The following is a 16,687-nucleotide window of genomic DNA, read 5'->3' on the forward strand; positions in this document are numbered from 1 at the left end:
GAAAGTGTAGCAATGGCTGTGTGCACATTCTCTGTGGTGCAGTTGGTTAGTGTTTGGCTGTTAACTGAAAGGTTGGTGGTTCAAGCCCACCCAGGGATGGCCTTGCCTTTTTTGTTCATCAGTTGTCCGAAGAGAACCTCAGATAGCCATGTAGATTCAAGGTATATCACAATGGTACATGCTAGGCTGGCTTTAGCAGGCAGTGTTGGTGGTATAATGGTGAGCATAGCTGCCTTCCAAGCAGTTGACCTGGGTTTGATTCCTGGCCATGGCCAATGTATGCGAGCTGGCTTTTGACATCCTAAAAATCCCTGGAAGACAGGAGAAGGAGGAGAAGGCGAGGAGAAGGATTTCTTTTAAATAAAAAAAAGACATCCGAATTCCCGAACACAAATTTTTGCCCGAATTTGCAGTCATTCGGCCGAATTTGAGAGGCACTATTCGGGTAGATTCGAATTTGAATCATTACAATTCATCAGAATTCGGATTCAGATTCGAATTCAGCAACCATGAAAAGTGACCCGAATTTTCGGGTACATAACAAATTCGCGAATTTGGAGAGCAACCCTGCCTTTGAGGCACTTTTTCTTCCTTGAGATACACTTTAAACTGAAAAAAGAAGAGTTTGGGAAAAGTCTATTTCCCTTTATTACTACATATAAATTTAATTATCTTGTACATTTAAGAGTTTAAAAGTTTAGGTTTGCTTTAACTATGTGAGTAAACCAATGGGTTTCACGTGGGGTTTTTCAGTGCTGTGCAGAAGTGTAATCCACAAAATACAAAGAAGTAACTGTGACAAAAGATTAATTTAACCACCCTGGTGGTATTGACGAGCTCAGCTCGTCCAGGAAAAACTTGCTGAAAGCGTATTGACGAGCTGAGCTCGTCAATACTGCCAGGGAGATTTCTTGTTTCTCTTCCCCGCCGGCTGCACTTTTCCCTCATCAGAGGGATTCCCCAGGATGGCTGGATGCCTGTCAGCACGCTGTGGGTAGCGATCTGTGCTACCCACAGCGTGCAGAACTAGCATCCAGCCACCATGGGGAATCCCTGTGCAGCCATCGGAGCAGAGAATGTGCTCAGCAGCGTGCGGGATTCCCCTTCTGTGCTGCGGGTGGCTGGTGCGGGGATCCCCTCTGGGGGGGGTGTCCCCTGCTGTGCTGCGGGTGGCTGGTGCGGGGATCCCCTCTGTGCGGCGGGGGGGGGGGTGTCCCCTTCTGTGCTGGCTGGTAGTGGCCGGTACCGGCGGGGATCCTCTCTGTGGGGAGGGGGGGGGGCATCCCCGTACTGTGCGTGCGGGTGACCCTGTAGTGTGTGTGTGGGGGGGGCGGGTATCCCCCCTATGGGGCTGGTCTTGGCCGGTCGGGGACACCCCCTTCTGTGCGGGGGGGGGGGGGGAGGTGGGTGTCCCCTTCTATGAGAGCTGTGGGTGGCCTCTCCCTCCTCCCTCTCTGTCCCCCGTGCCCCCCTCACCCTCCTGTGTCTCCCCCCCCCCCCCCGATCCCGTGTCTCCCCCCTGTCAGTCAGAAGCCCTGCTTTACTCACCTGAGGGCTTTCTCCTGTGCTGGCCGAGATGGACACCCTCCATCTCCATCGCCGAAGTCCCGGTCTCTGTAATTACAGTACGCAGCTTGGTGACGTCACCAAGCCGCGTACAGTAATTACAGAGAACACGAGACTTCGCGATGGAGGAGGAAGTGCGCCGCTTCCGCCGCAGGAGCAAGTCCTCAGGTGAGTAGTAGATCAGGGCTTCTGACAGGGGGGAGACACGGGACTGGGGGGGTGGGGCACGGGAGATCGGAAGGGATGGGGGGAAGAGGAGGGAGAGGCCACCCACAGCCCTCATAGATGGGGACACTCACCTCCCCCCACCACAGAGGGGGTGGCCCCGACCGACCATGACTAGCCCCCATAAAGGGGGATACCCCCCCACACACAGAAGGGCCACCCAGCCACCTGCACGCACAGTATGGGGATTCCCCCCCCCCCCCCCACAGAGGGGATCCCCACCGGCCACTACCAGCCAGCACAGAAGGGGAGCCTCCCCACAGAAGGGACACCCGGCCAGAGTCAGGGGGCATCGGGGACAAGGGGGGGGGGGGGGGGCAGAGGCAACCGCAAACCTGGCTCCCTATACATATGACTCCCTACACCTGGCTGCACATCTGTCTCCTATACACCTGGCTGCACATCTGTCTTCTATACACCTGGCAAACATCTTGCTCCCTATATACTGTACCTGGCAAAACATCTGGCTAAACTATTCCTGGCTAACTACACCTTGCTGCACATCTGGCTAACTATACCTGGCTATACATCTGGCTAACTACACCTGGCTGCACATCTGGCTAACTATACCTGGCTATACATCTGGCTAACTACACCTGGCTGCACATCTGGCTAACTATACCTGGCTATACATCTGGCTAACTATACCTGGCTATACATCTGGCTAACTACACCTGGCTGCACATCTGGCTAACTACACCTGGCTATACATCTGGCTATACATCTGGGTCTTATACTCACCATTGGCATGCTGATCCCTCGTCGCGTACCTCTGATAGCTTCCCCAGTGCCTTCTTCCATGTCCCTTGGCGGATTTTGCTTCTCCCATGGAGATCACATGTCCCCCGTCGATCGGCGTTGATGGAACCAGTGTCACACAGCACCATCAAAATCTCGCAGCAAACACTTTTTTTTTTTAAATTTAATTCAATACAATAACCTGTATTAAATTCAATATAAAAAAAAAAAGATTGCAAAAAAAAAAAAATTGGTTGAAAATTATGGGAAATTAATTGAACCACTTTTTGCACGGAAATCCTGGGGAAATAGAACGCCAGGGTGGCTACGCAAGGTAGGTCAATATCCACAGGCGAGCAGAATAACAGTATAATGGATCATGTGCAAGCAATGCAGGCTACGCACACTTTTCATATCCCTTTTGTGAAGCATACATGTTGTTTTAGATAAAAGGGAATATATCAATATTGCCAGAAGAATAGAAAATGTAGGGTGGGAGCATTCTTCTTTAATATTTTTTTATTTTTAGATGAACTGTTATTACAATGAAACAGTGAAACCTTTAGCATACTGTATTTAGCAATAAATAACCATGCATAAACATAGATATTCAATAAATGTTGTTTTATAAACATGGGGAATATTTATTATTTACTGCCACAATCTACTTAGTGGAGGTCCAGCACAAATTTAGAAAAATATTTGCACATGGTTTTCAGTGACAATTCCACTCACTATTCACTGCATTGCTTGATGTGCTTGCAAAATGCAATAGCAACAAACAGGTCTGCCTGTTTTTTTTTTTTTGTTTTTTTTTTAAAGTGGATCCGAGGTGAACTTTTACTCATTACATAATTGTGTTCCTTTCCTATTGTTTATAGGGCATTCCTCAAGCCAAATACTTTTTTGTTTTAATACTCTAATTCCCTATAAACTAAATAAACCATGCCCACAGGTTTTCAGAGAGCCTTGGCAGTAGCAAGGGCTCATGGGAGCTCAGTCTGGGCATTGATTTCAGAGGCAGAGGGGAGGAGGGAGGAGGGGGGATTAGGTTTATTTCACAGGCTAAGGCCCAGTGCACACTGGGCGGATCCGCCGGCCGCATCCGCCTGAAAATCCGCATGGCTAATGTATCGCTATGGGCTGGTGCACACCGGTCGTTTGAGGTTTTTAGCAAGCCGCAAACGTGCCTCTTGCTGCACGTTTGCGGTTTGCTGAAAACCTCAAACTGCCGGTGTGCACCAGCCCATAGAGATACATTAGCCATGCGGATGCTGATGCGGATGCGGCCGGTGAACACCTGGCGGATCGCATCAAGATCCGCCGGTGTGCACTGGGACTAAACTCTGTCATCCGCACCCAAAACCGCTAGCGTTTTGTGGCTCTGCTAGCGGTTTTGGTGTGCACTAGGCCTTAGTGATCAAGATACAGATAAGCGTGCCTCTGTGTAATGTTTACAAACAACATGGCTGCTGTCATTGTATCACAGGAAGAAATAATCATTTTCTATTAAAGCTGTTTGCAGCTAGATTTGCTGTGTAAACTATCTAAACTTTAGATAAGATATATAGACAAGTTACTTGTTATAGTTAGTTTTTAATCTCGGATTCGCTTTAAGACAACTCTAGCTTTGCCTCAGATGAGCAGTGCTGAAGAATGGATGTGACTCAAGCTATGTCAACAATCACACACTGCAAAAATTTTGTTAAGATAGGGTGCTGTAATAATAGAGACTCGCATGCTAGAAGGAAGGAAGATCACTGGCTTCCCTCCAGCTTACTCTGCAAAAGGGAGTGGGGGCCTACCTACATTTGGGGGATAATTTGGTAAGTTATACAGGGAGTGCAGAATTATTAGGCAAATAAGTATTTTGACCACACCATCCTCTTTATGCATGTTCTCTTACTCCAAGCTGTATAGGCTCGAAAGCCTACTACCAATTAAACATATTAGGTGATGTGCATCTCTGTAATGAGAAGGGGTGTGGTCTAATGACATCAACACTCTATATCAGGTGTGCATAATTATTAGGCAACTTCCTTTCCTTTGGCAAAATGGGTCAAAAGAAGGACTTGACAGGCTCGGAAAAGTCAAAAATAGTGAGATATCTTGCAGTACTCTTAAAATTGCAAAGCTTCTGAAGCGTGATCATCGAACAATCAAGCGTTTCATTCAAAATAGTCAACAGGGTCGCAAGAAGCGTGTGGAAAAACCAAGGCGCAAAATAACTGCCCATGAACTGAGAAAAGTCAAGTGTGCAGCTGCCAAGATGCCACTTGCCACCAGTTTGGCCATATTTCAGAGCTGCAACATCACTGGAGTGCCCAAAAGCACAAGGTGTGAAATACTCAGAGACATGGCCAAGGTAAGAAAGGCTGAAAGACGACCACCACTGAACAAGACACACAAACTGAAACGTCAAGACTGGGCCAAGAAATATCTCAAGACTGATTTTTCTAAGGTTTTATGGACTGATGAAATGAGAGTGAGTCTTGATGGGCCAGATGGATGGGCCCGTGGCTGGATTGGTAAAGGGCAGAGAGCTCCAGTCCGACTCAGACGCCAGCAACGTGGAGGGGGAGTACTGGTTTGGGCTGGTATCATCAAAGATGAGCTTGTTGGGCCTTTTCGGGTTGAGGATGGAGTCAAGCTCAACTCCCAGTCCTACTGTCAGTTTCTGGAAGACACCTTCTTCAAGCAGTGGTACAGGAAGAAGTCTGCATCCTTCAAGAAAAACATGATTTTCATGCAGAACAATGTTCCACCACACGCGTCCAAGTACTCCACAGCGTGGCTGGCAAGAAAGGGTATAAAAGAAGAAAAACTAATGACATGGCCTCCTTGTTCACCTGATCTGAACCCCATTGAGAACCTGTGGTCCATCATAAAATGTGAGATTTACAAGGAGGGAAAACAGTACACCTCTCTGAACAGTGTCTGGGAGGCTGTGGTTGCTGCTGCACGCAATGTTGATGGTGAACAGATCAAAACACTGACAGAATCCATGGATGGCAGGCTTTTGAGTGTCCTTGCAAAGAAAGGTGGCTATATTGGTCACTGATTTGTTTTTGTTTTGTTTTTGAATGTCAGAAATGTATATTTGTGAATGTTGAGATGTTATATTGGTTTCACTGGTAAAAATAAATAATTGAAATGGGTATATATTTGTTTTTTGTTAAGTTGCCTAATAATTATGCACAGTAATAGTCACCTGCACACACAGATATCCCCCTAAAATAGCTAAAACTAAAAACTACTTTCAAAAATATTCAGCTTTGATATTAATGAGTTTTTTGGGTTCATTGAGAACATGGTTGTTGTTCAATAATAAAATTATTCCTCAAAAATACAACTTGCCTAATAATTCTGCACTCCCTGTATTTGGGGGGCTAATCCGGCTACCAATAGATCTTGGGGGGCTAATCTGGCTACCTATACTTGGGGGGTGGGCATACCTATACATGAGGTTTATCTGGCTACCTATACTTGGGGGCTACCGTCGTACCTACACTACCTGGGGGGTCCATCCATAAGTCCATCCCCTCGTCTATGCCGTGGGAAATGGGCAACGTCACTAAGTAGGGAATTGCCTATGGGGGCAAAGTACAGTGGGAACTTCATGTGTCCTGTGACCACTATGGTAGCTGTGAAGGCCCTGGAGGAATCCTGGATGGCTAATGGGTTCTGGTAAAAAGTCCTTGTACAGCAGATGTGGCAGATAGGGAGTCCCTCAGAACGGCACTGATGGTGTAAAAGACACCCTTTTCTCTGGGGTCAATGAGAGAAACTGCTGCCTTGCGGAGAGGAGTTCCTCAAAGGCTAAGGGATAAAACACTTACAGAAAATAAGGCATGCCCAGAGACCAAAAGGAGGCAACTCCTCCACTAGGCTAGGGGACTGTGGGCCAATCTCCCGCATCCCCGAAAATAAATGATTACAGAAACCGCAACAAAAGAAAGAAACCGGACTGATGATCTGAAGATGATTTTTGACTTGAAAATGGTTACGAGAGTTGGTTTTTGGAATTAAAGCAAGTTTGCGCTGAAATGATATATTACAAGCTTTACATGTTAGGCTTGAGCAAGGTGCGCTGGAAAAAACACTGGGAACTTAAATAAGAAGGACCAACCTTTCTTTATTCTGGCAATGAGAAAGGCAAAAACCATTTCGAAAATGTTGGAATACTTCTAAGCAAGAAAGCAAAAAGGAGCTTGATTGAATGGGAACCCATCTCAGGGAGAATCATAACAGCTTGCTTCAAAACAAACATTAGAAATATAACAGTAGTCGAATGTTTTGCTCCAACAGAAACCTCAAATACTGAAGAGAAAGACCTGTTCATAGACAAAAGAAGAAAGACCTTGTCATTCTGATAGTTGACCTAAATGCAAAAATAGGTTCTGACAATGAAGGAATGGAACATATTGTGGGATCTCATGGTGTAGGGGACCAGGATGAAAATGGTGGAAGATTTGTAAATGTTTGTAAATGTTTGTGCTGAAAAAGATCTTGTGATAGGTGGTACCATCTTTCCACACAAAGGATGCCACAAGGTAACCTGGGTCTCACCCGACGGCACATACTTGAGGAGTATTTACCCGGCACCCAGTAGTGGAGGTGGAGGGCTGGGTCCGCACACAACAATACAATATAGTTCAGTTTCTCACCCCAGACCACCTGTATGGTGCAGGTGCAGGATAGCCCCAGGGCGTGCAGCCGGCCAAAACAGCAGAAAAACACATATGGAAGTCATTTCGTACAAGAAAGCTGGTCCGGGCACTGTCCCTTTAAAAGGCTTTATTCAATCACCGCCATGTTCATGATACAAAACAGTTCCATACATCTCTTAATCCAAGATACATCTAACCTGTATTGGTGGATGGTGTGGGAGTGGTAAGGAGAATGGTGACCAGAGGATGTAGGATGGCACAACAGCCGTTTCGCGCCGGTGCACTAAGTCCTTGGGTAACATGTAAATCGTGAAATGCAGGGGAGAAAGGATTGAGTACACTGTGTCCTTCTCTAACACCAACTCCTCCCCACACCCTCTGTCTGTTGGTGTACCTCAAGGCTCGGTTCTCGGGCCACTTCTTTTCTCAATCTACACGCGTGGCCTGGGACAACTAATTGACTCTTTTGGCTTCCAGTACCACATCTAGGTGGATGAGACCCAAATCTATCTCTCAGCTTCCAACCTGTCATCACTACTATCCAGAGTCCCCGACTGTCTACGTGCCGTTTCCGCATTCATGTCCTCATGCTTCCTCAAACTCAACATGAGTAAAACGGAAATTGTGATTTTTCCACCATCGCTATCTACACCCCCACCAATTGCAACCATAACTGTAGACAACACCCCAATATCCTCGACCACTAAGGCCCGCTGCTTGGGGGTTATACTTGACTCAGAGCTCTCCTTTAAACCTCATATTGCCTCATTAACCACCACCTGCTATTTCCAGCTCAAAAATATATTCCGTATCCATCCCTTCCTCACACAAGAGGCCACCAAAATGCTTGTACATGCCTTAATCATCTCCCGTCTAGACTACTGCAACACCCTGCTCTGTGGTCTACCAAAATCCCTTCTAAATTCAGCAGCCCGCCTCATTCACCTTTCCGCATGCTCTTCCGATGCAGCCCCACTGTGTCGTTCTCTCCACTGGCTACCCATTATCCAGAGGATCCAGTTCAAACTCCTGATTCTAACATACAAAGCCCTTCACGAGTTGTCCCCTCCATACATCTCCTCACTAATCTCTAGATAGGAGGAGAATGCTTGATGTGACTTCTTAATCAATTTCTTTGAAGTTTGACCAAGGTGCAGTGGCGGCGCCAGGGGGGTGCTTTGGGGTGCTGACGCACCCCCTAAATTTGTCCAAGCACCCTATTAGCACCCCCAGCGTGAACTGACTTTCGGCGTTTAATAGACTCAGAGTCAGTTCACAGGCAGCAGCAGCCCGCAGCTCTGGCAGCAGCAGAGCAGGGCTACAGTAAAATGGCATCTGAAGCCCTGCTCTGGAGACTTCGAGTCTGCAGTGTAGGGCTTCTGGCGCCATTGTCCCATAGCCCTGCTCTCAGAATGGGAGTTTCAGTTGCTGGCTGGCAGAGGATCGTGGGAGCTGTGCGCCGGCCAGAGGCCGGGACAGGAGGTCTTCTGCAGGTGAGTAAATGTTTTTTTATTTATTAGCAGGTGTATTTTCTGGGCAAGTCTGCCACATGATTGTGTTTTCTGGTCAAATCTGCCACATGATTGTGTTTTCTGGTCAAATCTGCCACATGATTGAAGAGTTTTCTGGTCAAATCTGCCACATGATTGAAGAGTTTTCTGGTCAAATCTTCCACATGACTGAAGAGTTTTCTGGTCAAATCTGCCACATGATTGAATGTATTTTGTGGTCAAGTCTGCCACATGATTGCACATATTTTCTGGTCAAATCTGCCACAAGATTGCACATATTTTCTGGTCAAATCTGCCGACATGATTGAAGTGTTTTCTGGTCAAATTTGCCACAGGATTGAGCGTATTTTCTGGTCAAGTCTGCCACATGATTGCACGTATTTTCTGGTCAAATCTGCCGACATGATTGAATGTATTTTCTAGTCAAATCTGCCACATGATTGCACGTATTTTCTGGTCAAATCTGCCACATGATTGCACAAATTTTCTGGTCAAATCTGCCACATGATTGCACATATTTTCTGGTCAAACCTGCCACATGATTGAACGTGTTTTTGGTCAAATCTGCCGACATGATTGAACGTGTTTTCTAGTCAAATCTGCCAACATGATTGAATGTGTTTTCTGGTCAAATCTGCCACATGATTGCATGTGTCTTCTGGTCAAATCTGCCACATGATTGAACGTGTTTTCTGGTCAAATCTGCCGACATGATTGAACATATTTTCTGGTCAAATCTGCCACATTGTTGAACGTATTTTCTGGGCAAATCTGCTCACATTACATGTATTTTCTTGAGAAAACCTGCAGGATTATGTGAAATTTCTGGGGAAAGGGTCAAAATTTGGGCCCACTGTCTTTGCATTGCACTTTTAAAGGGAACTCGAGTTGAGAATAATATTGAGGCTGCCATATTTATCTCCTTTTAAGCAATACCAGTTGCCTGGCTACCGTGCTGGTTCTCTGCCTCTAATTCTTTCAACCATAGACCCTGAACAAGCATGCAGCAGGTCAGGGGTTTCTAACAATATTGTCAGAACTGACAAGATTAGCTGCATGCTTGTTTCTGGTGTAATTCAGTTCACTACTGCAGGGCTGCCAGGCAACTAGTATTGTTTAAAAGGAAAAAAAAATATGGCACCTCGGGTTCACTTTAAATTACAGTTAGCTCCGCCCTCATCCAGTCATGGCCACGCCCATTTTTGCCACGACGCTCTTTGCGCGCCGCAGGTTATAGCCACCTCATTTTTTGCTACCCCAGAAGTTGGTCCAGCACCTGCATAGCACCCCCAAAAAAATCCTGGAGCCGCCACTGCCAAGGTGTTATGTTGTAATGGTCTTTGGCAATATATTAGGTTCAGATGCTGTAAGTTGGATGGTGGACCTTATAGCGGAGACTTTGTCTGAGAAGAAATGGCAAATTGGTCACAGAGATCCTTTCAAGACTGGATATTATGTTTTTGACATGCCGGGTAGCAGAGTTTTTCCACTGTACGGAACAGTTGGGCTGGTTTGTTAACTGTATTTGTAATCTCATGTGATAGAAAGGATGATTTTTTCTCGGTGATCAGGACAAAAAGTTGGAGTTCAGAAAAAAACTGCATAATCGTTTTGAGGCACTCCGAAATATGGTTGAGAGAGTTGAGAATGACACTGTCAAGACTAGATGGACCAAAGTAAAAGAAGTGTACACAGAGACCTGTGAAGAAGTACTAGGCTTTAGGGAGCAAGGAAGGAAGGACTGGACGTCAAATGATACTTGGCAGAAAATCAAAGCAAGAAAAGAAACAAAGCTAAAGCTAAATTTCTGCAAAACAAGAGGCCAAAAGGCAATCCTCCAAGGAAAATACAATGAACAAGTTAGAGAAATCAAATAAGTGCCAGAAGGGACTGACAGCTCTGGGTAGATGAGCAGGCTCAAAAAGCTGAAAAGGCGGCAAAAATAGGAGACCTTAGAACATTAAACAATATTACTAAAGTTCTCTCAAAGAAGAAAGGCAAAACAGGAAGTAATGTCAAGGATAAAAGTGGAGCAATCCTTACAAATGAGAGAGAACAGCTTCAAAAATAGAAGGAACATTTCCAGGAAGTTTTGAACAAAGATTGCAGAGAAAGTGGCCAACAAAACGAACAAGAACATCCAGATTGCAATGAACAAGACCCAAACATAAGCACAGAAGCACCAAGCAAAGAAGAAATCCTCAAGGCCATTGAGAAGATGAAAAGTGGCAAAGCACCCGGGACTGATAACATTGCAGCAGAAATGTTAAAAGAAGATGCTGACATTTCAGCGACACGTTTACAGCCACTGTTTGAGAAAATCTGGGAGGAACATCAAATTCCCGCTAAGGGCTCTTTCACATTAGGGCAAATTTTCTGCGTTTCAACGCAACGGGTAAAGTTTGCGTTACCCAAGGTAATGTGAAAGTCCATAGACTTTCATTTTAGCTTTCACATATAACGCATCCTTTTTGTGCGTTGCGTTACACTGCACCCAGGCGCAGTTTTTTGGCCGACGCTAGCAATGTAAAACGCACACTGTGCGCGTTTTTAATCCGTTAACGCAGGCAATCAGTCCCAGAATGCAACAGAGGAAAAATGTAGAAAGTTGAAAACTAAAAGAAAAAAAAATTACCTGCGTTTTTCTATGTGCTGTAACGCACTGAAAACGGATTAAAAACGCACACTCACTGCAGTGCAACGCATATCAAAACGCATTAAAACACTTACAACAAAACGTATGTTTTGAGCGTTCTCCAACGCAAGCTCTGATGTTAAAGAGCCCTAACTGGAAAAAGGGTGTCCTTGTGAAGCTGCCAAAAAAGGGTGATACAACGGTGTGTGATAATTTGCGGGGGATCACATTGCTATCTATTCCCAGTAAAGTATTTACAAGAATTTTACTAGAGAACAAGCTGGCTTCCACAAGAATAGATCTTGCACAGACCAAATAAACACACTGCGTATTATAACAGAACAATATCTGGAACTTGAAATCCCATTGTATTTGGTCTTCATAGACTTTCTCAGGGCCAGGGGCGTAACAATAGACCCTGCAAGGGATGCATCCGCAGGGGGGCCCAGAGGCCACAGGGGGCCCCGTCCTGAGAGACTGACAACTAAGGGCACGGGGAGAAAAAGCTTTCTATTCTCTGCAAAATTGTTCTGACTGCATCTGCTCAGCCACTGATAAGGAATCATACAACGTTTTGAAGACAAAGATGTGTGCATTAGCCAATTGAATAATATTGGTTGGGGGGGGGGTGCTATAGGGGGGGGGTGATGTTTGGTGGAAGGGGGCACCATCCAAAGTTTTGCAGGGGGGGCAAGTGATTTCTAGTTACGCCCCTGCTCAGGGCATTTGACGCCTTGGAAAGAGAGTCTATGTGGAGATCTTTAGAAAAATATGGAATACCAAGTAGAGTTGGGCCGAACGGTTCGCCTGCGAACGGTTCCATGCGAACTTCAGTGGTTCGCGTTCGCGTCCCGCAGGCGAACCTTTGCGGAAGTTCGGTTCGCCCCATAATGCACATGGAGGGTCAACTTTGACCCTCTACATCACAGTCAGCAGGCCCAGTGTAGCCAATTAGGCTACACTAGCCCCTGGAGCCCCACCCCCCCTTATATAAGGCAGGCAGCGGCGGCCATTACGGTCACTCGTGTGATGCCTGCGTTAGTGAGAGTAGGGTGAGCTGCTGCAGACTGTCTCTCAGGGAAAGATTAGTTAGGCTTAACTTGTTCCTGTCTGGCTGCATACCTGTTCTGTGAACCCACCACTGCATACCTGTGCTGTGAACCCACCACTGCATACCTGTGCTGTGAACCCACCACTGCATACCTGTGCTGTGAACCCACCACTGCATACCTGTGCTGTGAACCCACCACTGCATACCTGTGCTGTGAACCCACCACTGCATACCTGTTCAGTGAACCTGCCACTGCATACCTGTTCTGTTCAGTGGACCCGCCACTGTATACCTGTTCATTGAACCCACCACTGCATACCTGTGCTGTGAACCCACCACTGCATACCTGTTCTGTGAACCCACCACTGCATACCTGTTCAGTGAACCCGCCACTGCATACCTGTTCTGTTCAGTGGACCCGCCACTGTATACCTGTTCAGTGAACCCGCCACTGCATACCTGTTCTGTTCAGTGGACCCGCCACTGTATACCTGTTCAGTGAACCCACCACTGCATACCTGTGCTGTGAACCCACCACTGCATACCTGTTCTGTGAACCCACCACTCAGTGAACCCGCCACTGCATACCTGTTCTGTTCAGTGGACCCGCCACTGTATACCTGTTCAGTGAACCCGCCACTGCATACCTGTTCTGTTCAGTGGACCCGCCACTGTATACCTGTTCAGTGAACCCGCCACTGCATACCTGTTGTGTTCAGTGAACCTGCCACTGCATACCTGTTCTGTGAACCCGCCACTGTATACCTGTTCTGTTTAGTGAACCCGCCACTGTATACCTGTTCTGTTTAGTGAACCCGCCACTGCATACCTGTTCTGTTCAGTGGACCCGCCACTGTATACCTGTTCAGTGAACCCGCCACTGCATACCTGTTGTGTTCAGTGAACCTGCCACTGCATACCTGTTCTGTGAACCCGCCACTGTATACCTGTTCTGTTTAGTGAACCCACCACTGTATACCTGTTCTGTTTAGTGAACCCACCACTGTATACCTGTTCTGTTTAGTGAACCCGCCACTGCATACCTGTTCTGTTCAGTGGACACGCCACTGTATACCTGTTCAGTGAACCCGCCACTGCATACCTGTTGTGTTCAGTGAACCTGCCACTGCATACCTGTTCTATGAACCCGCCACTGTATACCTGTTCTGTTCAGTGGACCCGCCACTGCATACCTGTTCTGTTTAGTGAACCCGCCACTGCATACCTGTTCTGTTCAGTGGACCCGCCACTGTATACCTGTTTAGTGAACCCGCCACTGCATACCTGTTCTGTTTAGTGAACCCGCCACTGCATACCTGTTCTGTTCAGTGGACCCGCCACTGTATACCTGTTTAGTGAACCCGCCACTGCATACCTGTTCTGTTCAGTGGACCCGCCACTGCATACCTGTTGTGTTCAGTGAACCTGCCACTGCATACCTGTTCTGTGAACCCGCCACTGTATACCTGTTCTGTTTAGTGAACCCGCCACTGCATACCTGTTCTGTTCAGTGGACCCGCCACTGTATACCTGTTCAGTGAACCCGCCACTGCATACCTGTTGTGTTCAGTGAACCTGCCACTGCATACCTGTTCTGTGAACCCACCACTGTATACCTGTTCTGTTTAGTGAACCCGCCACTGTATACCTGTTCTGTTTAGTGAACCCGCCACTGCATACCTGTTCTGTTCAGTGGACCCACCACTGTATACCTGTTCAGTGAACCCGCCACTGCATACCTGTTGTGTTCAGTGAACCTGCCACTGCATACCTGTTCTGTGAACCCGCCACTGTATACCTGTTCTGTTTAGTGAACCCGCCACTGTATACCTGTTCTGTTTAGTGAACCCGCCACTGCATACCTGTTCTGTTCAGTGGACCCGCCACTGTATACCTGTTCAGTGAACCCGCCACTGCATACCTGTTGTGTTCAGTGAACCTGCCACTGCATACCTGTTCTGTGAACCCGCCACTGCATACCTGTTCTGTTCAGTGGACCCGCCACTGTATACCTGTTTAGTGAACCCGCCACTGCATACCTGTTCTGTTCAGTGGACCCGCCACTGCATACCTGTTGTGTTCAGTGAACCTGCCACTGCATACCTGTTCTGTGAACCCGCCACTGTATACCTGTTCTGTTTAGTGAACCCGCCACTGTATACCTGTTCTGTTTAGTGAACCCGCCACTGCATACCTGTTCTGTTCAGTGGACCCGCCACTGTATACCTGTTCAGTGAACCCGCCACTGCATACCTGTTGTGTTCAGTGAACCTGCCACTGCATACCTGTTCTGTGAACCCACCACTGTATACCTGTTCTGTTTAGTGAACCCGCCACTGTATACCTGTTCTGTTTAGTGAACCCGCCACTGCATACCTGTTCTGTTCAGTGGACCCGCCACTGTATACCTGTTCAGTGAACCCGCCACTGCATACCTGTTGTGTTCAGTGAACCTGCCACTGCATACCTGTTCTGTGAACCCGCCACTGTATACCTGTTCTGTTTAGGGAACCCGCCACTGTATACCTGTTCTGTTTAGTGAACCCGCCACTGCATACCTGTTCTGTTCAATGGACCCGCCACTGTATACCTGTTCAGTGAACCCGCCACTGCATACCTGTTGTGTTCAGTGAACCTGCCACTGCATACCTGTTCTGTGAACCCGCCACTGTATACCTGTTCTGTTTAGTGAACCCGCCACTGTATACCTGTTCTGTTTAGTGAACCCGCCACTGCATACCTGTTCTGTTCAGTGGACCCGCCACTGTATACCTGTTCAGTGAACCCGCCACTGCATACCTGTTCTGTTTAGTGAACCCGCCACTGTATACCTGTTCTGTTTAGTGAACCCGCCACTGCATACCTGTTCTGTTCAGTGGACCCGCCACTGTATACCTGTTGTGTTCAGTGAACCTGCCACTGCATACCTGTTCTATGAACCCGCCACTGTATACCTGTTCTGTTCAGTGAACCCGCCACTGTATACCTGTTCTGTTTAGTGAACCCGCCACTGCATACCTGTTCTGTTCAGTGGACCCGCCACTGTATACCTGTTCAGTGAACCCGCCACTGCATACCTGTTGTGTTCAGTGAACCTGCCACTGCATACCTGTTCTGTGAACCCGCCACTGTATACCTGTTCTGTTTAGTGAACCCGCCACTGTATACCTGTTCTGTTTAGTGAACCCGCCACTGGATACCTGTTCTGTTCAGTGGACCCGCCACTGTATACCTGTTCAGTGAACCCGCCACTGCATACCTGTTGTGTTCAGTGAACCTGCCACTGCATACCTGTTTTGTGAACCCGCCACTGTATACCTGTTCTGTTTAGTGAACCCGCCACTGTATACCTGTTCTGTTTAGTGAACCCGCCACTGCATACCTGTTCTGTTCAGTGGACCTGCCACTGTATACCTGTTCAGTGAACCCGCCACTGCATACCTGTTGTGTTCAGTGAACCTGCCACTGCATACCTGTTCTGTGAACCCGCCACTGTATACCTGTTCTGTTTAGTGAACCCGCCACTGCATACCTGTTCTGTTCAGTGGACCCGCCACTGTATACCTGTTCAGTGAACCCGCCACTGCATACCTGTTGTGTTCAGTGAACCTGCCACTGCATACCTGTTCTGTGAACCCACCACTGTATACCTGTTCTGTTTAGTGAACCCGCCACTGTATACCTGTTCTGTTTAGTGAACCCGCCACTGCATACCTGTTCTGTTCAGTGGACCCGCCACTGTATACCTGTTCAGTGAACCCGCCACTGCATACCTGTTGTGTTCAGTGAACCTGCCACTGCATACCTGTTCTGTGAACCCGCCACTGTATACCTGTTCTGTTTAGTGAACCCGCCACTGTATACCTGTTCTGTTTAGTGAGCCCGCCACTGCATACCTGTTCTGTTCAGTGGACCCGCCACTGTATACCTGTTCAGTGAACCCGCCACTGCATACCTGTTGTGTTCAGTGAACCTGCCACTGCATACCTGTTCTGTGAACCCGCCACTGTATACCTGTTCTGTTTAGTGAACCCGCCACTGTATACCTGTTCTGTTTAGTGAACCCGCCACTGCATACCTGTTCTGTTCAGTGGACCCGCCACTGTATACCTGTTCAGTGAACCCGCCACTGCATACCTGTTCTGTTTAGTGAACCCGCCACTGTATACCTGTTCTGTTTAGTGAACCCGCCACTGCATACCTGTTCTGTTCAGTGGACCCGCCACTGTATACCTGTTGTGTTCAGTGAACCTGCCACTGCATACCTGTTCTATGAACCCGCCACTGTATA

The 16,687-nt window shown here is 47.4% G+C and overlaps 1 protein-coding gene across 1 annotated transcript in view; it reads right to left on the reverse strand.

Moving 5' to 3' along the window:
* The window catches only part of AOAH (acyloxyacyl hydrolase), a 443,812-nt gene that overhangs the window by 195,831 nt on the left and 231,294 nt on the right, over positions 1–16,687 (reverse strand). The window lies entirely within an intron of this gene.

This window comes from Hyperolius riggenbachi, chromosome 5 (assembly GCF_040937935.1).
Source record: "Hyperolius riggenbachi isolate aHypRig1 chromosome 5, aHypRig1.pri, whole genome shotgun sequence".
NCBI classification, from domain to species: Eukaryota; Metazoa; Chordata; class Amphibia; order Anura; family Hyperoliidae; genus Hyperolius; species Hyperolius riggenbachi.